The sequence below is a fragment of the Hevea brasiliensis genome, chromosome 10, assembly GCF_030052815.1.
Source record: "Hevea brasiliensis isolate MT/VB/25A 57/8 chromosome 10, ASM3005281v1, whole genome shotgun sequence".
NCBI lineage: Eukaryota > Viridiplantae > Streptophyta > Magnoliopsida > Malpighiales > Euphorbiaceae > Hevea > Hevea brasiliensis.
Window position 1 is genome coordinate 75,284,012 of NC_079502.1, and position 10,645 is coordinate 75,294,656.

A 10,645-nucleotide genomic window follows, 5' to 3' on the forward strand; every position below is an offset into this window, starting at 1 on the left:
CCTACCCATGATCTAGAGCTTGCAGCAATTATCTTTGCACTGAAGATATGGAGGCATTACTTATATGGTGAAAAGTGCTACATTTACACAGACCACAAGAGTCTAAAATATTTGCCAACCCAGAAGGAGCTCAACCTTAGACAGAGACGATGGATTGAGTTCCTGAAAGATTATGATTGTGTAATTGACTACCATCCTGGGAAGGCAAATGTAGTTGCTGATGCTTTGAGCAGAAAATCCATGACAGCTTTGAGATCATTGAATGCCCGTTTAACTTTGATTCGAGATGGAGCTATTTTGGCTGAATTGCAAGTGAGGCCAAACCTGTTACAGCAGATTTTAGATGGGCAGAAAGTAGATGAGAAGCTAATGGCTATTATGAGCAAAATCTCTGAGGGAAAAGCAACTGACTATGAGGTGAAAGCTGATGGGTGTCTCTACTACAAAGGAAGAGTATGTGTACCAGATAATGGGGAATTGAAAACCAGTATTCTGAAAGAGGCACATACCAGTGTTTATGCTATGCACCCAGGAAGTACAAAGATGTATCATGATCTGAAGCTTCAGTATTGGTGGCTTGGTATGAAGAAGGACATAAGTGACTATGTGACTAAATGCTTGACATGTCAGCAAGTCAAGGCAGAACATCAAGTTCCATCAGGATTGCTACAGCCTACACGCATACCTGAATGGAAATGGGATCGGGTCACCATGGATTTTGTAAGTGGTCTACCTCTCACCCAGAAGAAACATGATGCAGCATGGGTGATAGTGGATAGATTGACGGTCAAGACACTTTTCGCCGATTAGACCGACTACTTCATCGAGAAATTAGCAGAATTGTATATCAGTGAGATAGTTAGACTGCATGGAATTCCACTTTCCATCATATCTGATCGAGACCCAAGGTTTACATCGAGATTCTGGAAGATGTTGCATGAGTCCTTGGGTACACAACTCCACTTCAGCACAGCTTTCCATCCTCAGACGGATGGGCAATCAGAAAGAGTAATCCAGGTAAATAATTGAACCAATTGAATTAATACAATTATTGAACTAAAATGATAATAATAACATAAAATATATGTCAGGTCCTTGAGGATATGCTGAGAAGTTGTGTCATTGAGTTTGAGGGAAGTTGGGATAGATACCTCCCACTGGCAGAATTTGCATACAACAATAGCTACCAAGCTAGTATCCAAATGGCCCCGTATGAAGCACTGTATGGGAGGAAATGTAGAACTCAGCAGGCCGGACTGAATTGGGCGAAGACAACTGGTGGGGCTGCACTGTGAAACAGATCGAGGAGAAAGTGAAACTAATCAAAGCCAATCTGAAGGTTGCCTCGCATGCATGTAAATCTTATGCCGACCTGAAGAGAAAAGAAATAGAATATGCGGTTGGCGACAAAGTGTTCCTCAAAGTGTCACTGTGGAAGAAAGTATTGAGGTTTGGAAGAAAAGGTAATTTAAGCCCTAGGTTCATTGGCCCATATGAAGTCACTGAACGTGTGGGTCCAGTGGCCTACAGGCTAGCTTTACCACCAGAGCTGGACAAGATCCACAATGTGTTCCACGTGTCCATGCTCAGAAGATATCGCTCAGATCCTTCACATGTCATCTCCAGGGAAGAAATTGAAATACAGCCGGATTTGACATATGAAGAAGAATCTCTATGGATCCTGGCTCGGGAAGTGAAAGAGTTGAGAAATAAGCAGATTCCACTGGTGAAAGTGCTTTGGAGGCAACTTGGGAAAGTGAAGAGATGATGAGGCAATAGTTCCCTCAACTGTTTGCATCAGGTAAATTTCGAGGACGAAATTTAAATTAGAGGGGAAGAGTTGTAACACCCTCCCGGTAGCAACTCCGTACATTCTACTGTTCCGGTGACCCGTGTCGGTCCGGACAGCTAGAACGTCCGGAAAAACATTTAAACTAAAGTGAGGAACAATAATTAACTCAAATATTAATAAGAAAAATTTAGTAAAAATTTTAGAAATAAAATACAACCAAGTTAAACGAGCCGGTGCCCAAGCGATGGGTAACCCAGAGGGAAGTTGCGGTTCTCGCAACTAGGAGTCCTAGACCCAGGAAAAATTCATAAAATAATTTTTGGGACTCCAGAGAAGAGTCATTGAGGTTCTTATGGCATTAGAATGCCAAGAAAATATTTAGGAAAATTTTTCAATCGGTACAGACAATTTTGACCCGTTAAGCCAAACGGAGGGCATTTTGGTCATTTCGCCTTTAGAGGTGATTTTTGGCCGACTTGTCCAGTTAAGTAAATAATTATTATGACATAAAATATGAATAAATATTGCTAAAAATTGAATTGAAAATGAGTAGAGAAAAGAAGAAAAGAAAATGGAAGAAAATACCAATTATGACATCATATGATGTCATTAAACACTTACCCACCAATCACATTTAATCAACACTTAAATTAACCAATAAAATATGGATAAGAATACAGCAAAAGCTCCTAAAATTTCCAGCAGCCATCACTTTCACAAAACCCACCCGTAGCTCTCAAATTCCATAACCATTCCACCATGAAAGCTCACTAAAGCTCCCAAACCTCACCTTATTTCACCTCAAAACCTTATCCTCTCTTCACTAAAAATTATACCCACACCAAGGAGAAGTGTTTGGCAGCCTAGAAAAGGAAAGAAAGTGAAGATTAAACTTGGAAAATTCTGCCCTACAACAGGTTATTGCCTATTTATATTTATACTTCTTTTATTCCATATTAAGGACTTAAAATAAGTAAGGAATTGTGAATTAAATGAATGAAATTTATGTATATGTACTCCTTGAATTTCGGCAGCCCTATGGAAGGGATAAGAGTGATTGTTTTGATGGACTTAGAGTAGACTAAAGATGATGTTTAAGGTATATATACACATGTATAATGAATTGGTGTGCTAACTAGGGTAATTGGTGTAAACTTTGAATTTGGGCTAGGGTTTGGGAGTGCAAATTTGACTTGGCTTATGAAATTGTTAAAGAACATTCTAATGGTCAATTAGTGACCATTTGAGGTGAGTTGACCATAATTTGGACTGAAATATAGCATGGCAAAGTGAAATGGTAGGCTGCCTAGGGACAGCAGCAAGGAGGCTGTGAGTCCAGCCCGTTTGGACTGCCATATCTTTGGCTGTGTAGGTTCAATTGGTGTTTGGCCAAAAGGACATGAAACTAGACTTATAATGGCACAATTTTTCTGAAGAAACCATGCCCAAAAGACCAAAGCAAGTGGACCAAAAGTTGGCCCCAATCCGGATACCCTGCAAGCAAATTCTGCAGAATGATCAAATGAATAGTAACTGTTCATTTGGCCATAACTCACTGTAGAGTGGTCAATTTGACCTGAAAGTTTTACAGCAACAAGATGGGATATAGACAAACAACTTTCATGAAGAAACCTACCCAAAATTATGACCAGAACCTATTCAACAAGGCAGTGGCAGTCACTGTTCATGGTATTGTAGATTTGGTAAATTCTGCAGATTTGAAATCTGGCCAGCTGTGGTTTTTGGACCATATCTGGAGCTACAAAACTGCAAATGGAGTGATTCAAGAAAGTAAATTCAACTAGACAAAATAAGGAACAACTTTCATGTTTACCATTTCCTCAAATTTCCAATGTAACAGTCCCTAATGGAACAGTAAACTTATGGTACAAAAACTGAAAATTCTGCCCCTTAGTGCTAAGCTTGGAAATGGATTTGGTGATTAATTCCAACAAGTTTTAAATGCAAAATGTGGTACATTGGGAGTGTTAAAACCAATGCACCTATTTTCTATCCAAAAGTCAACATTTTTGTTGACTAATGAAGTGAATACTGACACCAAAACTTGAAATTCACAAATTGAAAAAATTTAAAGTATCAAATGCCTTAGTATACCTAACAAGATTGGTTTGGATAGTTTGGCATGCCAATAGGGTTCAGTTAGCAGTACTGCACATGGCATTATGCCATTCTGTGATTTTATGGCTTTTAGCCATTTTGACATTGTGTTGAGACTTGGCCTCGTGCCTAATACTATTTACAGCTTGTTAGCCGTTCTGTTGCACACCGGGAGATACATATGTGACCGATGGTGTGACGGCCCGAGGTACTAGATACCCAGTGCTAGTTTACCCGTTTATCCAGTCCAGTCGTCCAGTATAGGTTACTTGGGCAACCAAATGAATGAAAGTGGATAAAGTTAACGAAATGAATGGATATACAAATACAAAACAAATAAGACATGTACATTCAATACATATTTATTTTCTGCTATTTTCTTTTATTTTATTATTGCACCACTAAGCATCATTGCTTAGCGCGTTGCTTTTGCCACGCGTAGGTTCTGGAGATACTGATCGTGAGCCCAGTAGACCGCAGACTGGGTGAGTCCATCCTGCAGCTCTGCATAGTGTCCATGTCACCTCACCATCTACAGTGCATTGGTAGGACACTAGGCTTCATTTTGGTATTTTGTAATTGATTTTTATTTTCCTTTGTGTAAATGAAACTTATGTAATGTATTTTGATGTTCATGTAAATAATGAGAATTGTGTTTGTGAATGGAAAAGTGAATGTTTGACTGTGATTTATACATGATATTACATGAGATGAATGATTGAGAAATGAAATTGAAAAATATTGAGTTTGTGATGATATTGGAGTTTGAGAGTGATGAGATATGAATATCGGAAGTGTTTTTAATAGGTTCCGCAGAACTGTTTTCTCCATTTTTAGCCGGCACTCTACCGGATTTTCTTTAAAATTTTCGGAACCTCAAATAAATTATAATTTCAATAAATGACTTAAATAAACTATATTTCACAAGTTATATTAAAAACTACGATAAAAATTAATTAAGGTAGAGTAAAAATGATGAAGATAAAATAGAGTGTTCCGGTACACCGTGTGACATAGCTTACTCGGATATACTGTATACGGGTAAGGGGTGTCACATTCCAGCTTATATCAAAAAGCTGAACACTGATAAATTGGAAATAGTATCTTCCATCAAAATCAGTATCTTCCACACCTTATGAGATATGGCATGGAAGAAAACCAAGTCTTAAGCATGTTAAGATTTGAGGTTATCCAACTTATATCAAAAAGCTAAACACTGATAAATTGGAAACCAGATCAGAAAAGGGTCGATTTGTTAGATATCCAAAAGATAGTTTTGGATATTATTTTTATTTGCCTACATCACAAAAGGTTGTGATAAGTAGAGATGCCACATTTCTTGAACAACAGTTTGTTTAAGAAGGAGGCAAAGGAAGGCAAATAGAGTTAGAATTAGAGAATTCTAACCAACCAACAGTTCAAATGAGTATAGATCCATCTAGTTAACCTACACATATTGATGAAACATCTATAGCTGTTCCTCGTAGAACAACCAGGGTATCTCACCCATCAGTGAGATATGGTTTCCTTCATGAAGAAGAATAAGAGTTGTTTACTCATAAAAAAGTAGATCATGGAGATGATCCACTTACCTATGAAGAAGCTATATCAGATATAGACTCTTCAAAATGGATTGATGCTATGAAATCCGAGATTGATTCCATGTATAAGAATCAAGTTTGGGATCTTATTGACCCACCTGAAGGTATTGTAGTTATAGGGAACAAATGGGTTTTCAAGAAGAAAATTGATTCTGATGGAAAGGTAGAGACCTATAAAGCAAGGTTAGTAGCAAAACGGTTTCGCCAAAGGCAAGGAATCGACTATGAAGAGATTTTCTCGCCTATTGCCATGCTTAAATCAATTAGGATTTTATTAGCAATAGCTACATATTATGATTATGAGATTTGGCAGATGGATGTCAAAACAACTTTTTTCAATGGATACATTGAAGAAAACATTTTCATAGAACAACCGAGAGGTTTTGAATCCCAAGATGGTTTCAAAGTGCGCAAGCTAAAGCGATCCATTTATGGATTAAAACAAGCTTCGAGGAGTTAGAACATCCGATTTGATGAAGCCATTAAGTCATTTGATTTTATAAAAAATGAGGATGAGCCATGTGTATATAAGAAGATTAGTGATAATGCTATCACTTTCCTTGTCTTATATGTGGATGTTATTCTATTGATGGGTAATGACACAAGTACATTGACAACTGTAAAGGTATGGTTGTCAAATACATTCTCAATGAAAGACTTAGGGGAGGCAACCTATATTCTTGGGATTCACATCTATAGAGATAGAACGAAAAGAATAATTGGTTTATCCCAACGCCTATACTTGAAAAGTTATTAAAGAGGTTTAACATGCTTGATACTAAGAGAGGATTATTACCAGTGAGACATGGTATCCACCTTTCTAAAGAGATGTCTCTAAAGACACCTGAAGAAAGAGATAAAATGGCCAGGATTCTATATGCTTTGGCTATTGGAAGTTTGATGTATGCAATGTTGTGTATTAGGTCGGATATCGCATATGCCGTCAGTTTGACTAGCAGGTATCAATCCAATCCAGGTTTGGAATATTGGATAGCTGTCAAGAATATTCTTAAGTACTTGAGAAAAACTAAGGATTTATTCTTGATATATAGAGGTGGAGACTTGCAATTGGATGGTTATACTTATTCTGATTTCCAATCAAATATTGATGATAGAAAGTTTACCTTTAGGTATGTGTGCAATTGTAATGGAGGTGCAGTCAGTTGGAAGAGTTCCAAACAAAGTACAACTGCAGATTCCACTATCGAGGCCAAGTATATTGCTGCATCAGATGCTGCAAAAGAAGCTGAATCCAAATACATACAAAGGCACTACCACATTATCAGAGAGATAGTTGGGCAAGGTGATGCAGCCATATAGAAAATAACATCAGCTGAAAATCCAGCTGATCCATTCACTAAGCCTTTGTCACAAGCTCAGTTAAACCTACATCTTGATAAGATGTGTCTAAGTTATTGTAATGAATGGCTCTAGTGCTAGTGGGAGATTGTTAGTAGTATGCCCTAGAGCATATCATTTAGTACATATCTTGTACATATTTTTATTAATAAAAGGAATTTTTACTTTTCCGTTTACATAATATATTTATGTGTAATAGAAAAGGTCCATTGATATTTTGTTAGAAATTCTATTCTTAAGTTGTTAAGAATATGAGTGACAGTATTTCTAGCTCAAAGTATCATAAATAGGTTCACAATCGAGAATACATCACAATAAGGACATGACTTATTCAGAAAGATTGTAATCATGTTTGTTCCCAAGTTATTTATATGAGATGTAAATAAGTTGGAATGGTGAGTCTTATGCCATATAACAAACATGATAGGCACTTATACGTGATAAATAGGTCGAACCAATGACATTTATGACAAGTACATGGAGTTTACTCTTGTCAATGCATTGTCATAAATCATATTAGTGCATATAATCTTTAGATCTGATATAACACAGTTATCTTGTATATAGGTAGTTTGAGTTTGATACTGCTTTCATACTTGTGGTGTGTATGGGTATATGGGCATGTGTTGTCTTCTACTAGTAATATATGGAGGCAGGTGTTGATCAAGATGGAATCTGTTCCTCTAAGTAAATAGGGATAAAATCCTATGTTCATTTAATTGTTCTTGATGTTTTAAGTTCCTGGCCAGGACAGATAGATATATTCAGAAAAGAGTTTCTGATGAGAAAATCTTTTTAATCAAGAACTGGAATTAAAAGAGAACATAATATTCATAGTAAATGGGGCTTGACATAAACCATGACTCCAGCTCGAATTGGGATTTTGTAACAGAGAGATTCTAGTGCATGGCAACATATGATTATAGGTTCATTTAAGGTAAACCTTATTATTGATTGGGTAGCTATGGCATGCTATGCTAAGTGTTAACCATGGTATATGAGATGCAAAAAATGATTTAGAGAAATCATTTATGGTAAGAAAGAGTTCTGATGATATTAAGAGTTGATATCATGTCTCATTACCAATTAGTGATGAGCCTAGTAAGTCACACACATACACAAGTAATCACCAAATTAAATATGATTTAATTAATTAATTAATTAGAGAGTTTAATTGATTAATTAAATAGGTTTAGTTTGCAATTATATTGCAAAGTCCCTAACATTGCTTGAAACCAAATCTAGGTTATTAGATGTATAGTATAAGTTAAATTTATATTTAAAATGTTTAAATATGAATTAAATTAATGAGAAATTAATTAATAAAGATTAATCAATTAATTTATATTTGATATAAATTGATTAGAAGAAGAGAAATAATTATTTTGGGTTGAGAACTCAAAATTAAGACACAGGAGTATTTTGGTCGTTTCACAGGGTGACATTTGGCACCATGAGATGGTGACACATGGCACTACACATAAGTTTGCCAAATGTCTTTTAATGATGTAAGATGATCAAAGTCAAGATTAAATATAGGTTTGACACTTGGCACAATGTGATTGGGCCAATTAAACCTAGAACCAATCAGAGGGTGATATGTTGCAAGGGTTTTAAGTGATGACCTAGCTATATAAGTGTAAGGATGAAAGAACAAACATAACAAGTAGCCACTCAATCTTTGTGCTGCAACCTAAAGAACACTCTTCTTCTCTTCTTCATCATCTCTCATCAATTCAAAGAGATTAGCAAACAATCTCTTGAATTAAAAATACTAGAAATTGTTTTTAATGTCCTGTTTACATCTGTAATCTCTCCAAAGGCAAAACTTGATTTTCTAATTCATAGAAAAAGCTTTAGAAGCTGTTCAAGGGCTGTTATAGGTGATCTTGGTGTGGACAAGCTAGAGGGACAACATCTGGTGTCCTGAGATGCATCTCAAAGGTGTCAAACACACTATAGTGCATCAAAAGGTTAGTGCACTTGTTCTTGATCTAATATATGGTTCTAATGAATCAATCTGATTAATTCTAAAATCTTAAATGGCAAATCTAGATCCAAAAATATATTAAAAGAGTTTTAATATACTGTTTATCATTTAAATAAAATAGATAAAAATAAATCTTGCATGATGCATGTGACCCTAGATGAAAAATTTTGAATTTCATTGATCTAAACTTATGTTTTTCATGCTTCCGCTCCTTCAGATGGCACCATGAGAAATTATTGAAACTGTCAAAATTTGGACTAGGTCCTACTTGAGAAGTTGTCGTTCTTTGATACTACAAATGACAAGCTGACCAACAACTAGATTTAACTGTATAAATGCCAGAAGAAGTATAATGCCATATTAATTCATCTTCTCCCCTAAATAAGCTAATGGGAAAGGAAATAATGTCATCTTCTTGGAAACTATTTTACAACATTTGTATATCCCAAGATGTAGAATTGGGGTTAATTAATTGGGAGACCAATATAATTGAAGGATTCAAGTCATCCTTGAGTTATGGAAGATAAGGACATGATTTGGGGATCCATTTATCCAATTGAAGCCCCATCATTCACTTGCCACCTAATGCCCTTCTCCAATAGTTGCCAGGCCCAAAAACTACTTTGCCAAGCTTAAGAAAGATAAGATCCATGTCTTGCGTTCAGAAAAGAAGTATAAGGAAAATATTTCCCCTTAAAACCACTTGCAACCAATAAGTTAGGTTAAGGAAAAATCCTCCATCCTTGCTTAGCTAGAAAAGCCATATTAAACATCTCTAACTCTATAAATCCTAGACCTCTTTGAAGTTTGGGAGTGCAGATTTTATCCCAAGCTGTCTAATGTATTCTCCTCTCTTGCTGCTTTTGACCCCACCAAAAATTAGCTATCATGCTATTCAAGGAATGATAGAGAGAATAAGATAATTTGAAACATGCCATTTCATATACCAGAATAACTGATGCAATGGCTTTTATTAACACTTCCTTGCCACCTTTTGTGTAACACCCCTATGTTCGATAGTGCGTTCTACTGTTTCGGTGGCCAGTGTTGTCCGGATAGCTAGAATGCCTAGAACTACACTTCGATATGAGTGAGGAGACATAAAATAATGAAATACAAGAAAAGAAAATACAAGTAAAACAAAGGAAAAATAATAGTAAAGAAATGCAACCAAGTTAAGCGAGCCGAGAACCCTAGCGATGGGTGACCGCACTGGGAAGTCACGGCGTGGACCGTTGACTAGCCCTGGACCGCGGGAAATCCTGGAAAATATTTTTAGGACTCAAATAAATATTTATTGAAGTATAAATATCATTAGAAATATCAAAGAAAAATTAAATAATTAGTACAAAGAAAAGTGAGAAATCGAAAAATGGACAAAACCCGGTGTTACCGAAAAATCAGGAATGCAACCTGAACAGGGGCATTGTGGTCATTTGACACCCCGAGTTGTCTTTTGACCTAAATGTCCATAAAAAATAAATAATATTACACTTGGAAAATATAATGAAAAATTAATTTAGTGATACCTAATGTAAATAACAAAAATGGAGGGTAAATGGGGTAATTAGCACTTAAACATATAATATGATTAAAAATGCATGAGTGGAGCACTATGGGAATTAAAATATTCATTAAGTGGGCAGATTACTTCCACTAAGCTCATCTTCAACCTTCATTCCTCACCATTTCCGAAATGAAGAAGTTCCAAGGTTCTCCCATGGCCACCCAAATGCATGGTTCCTTACACCCATTTTCAAGCTAGATTTTGGTTACTTGTCTTCA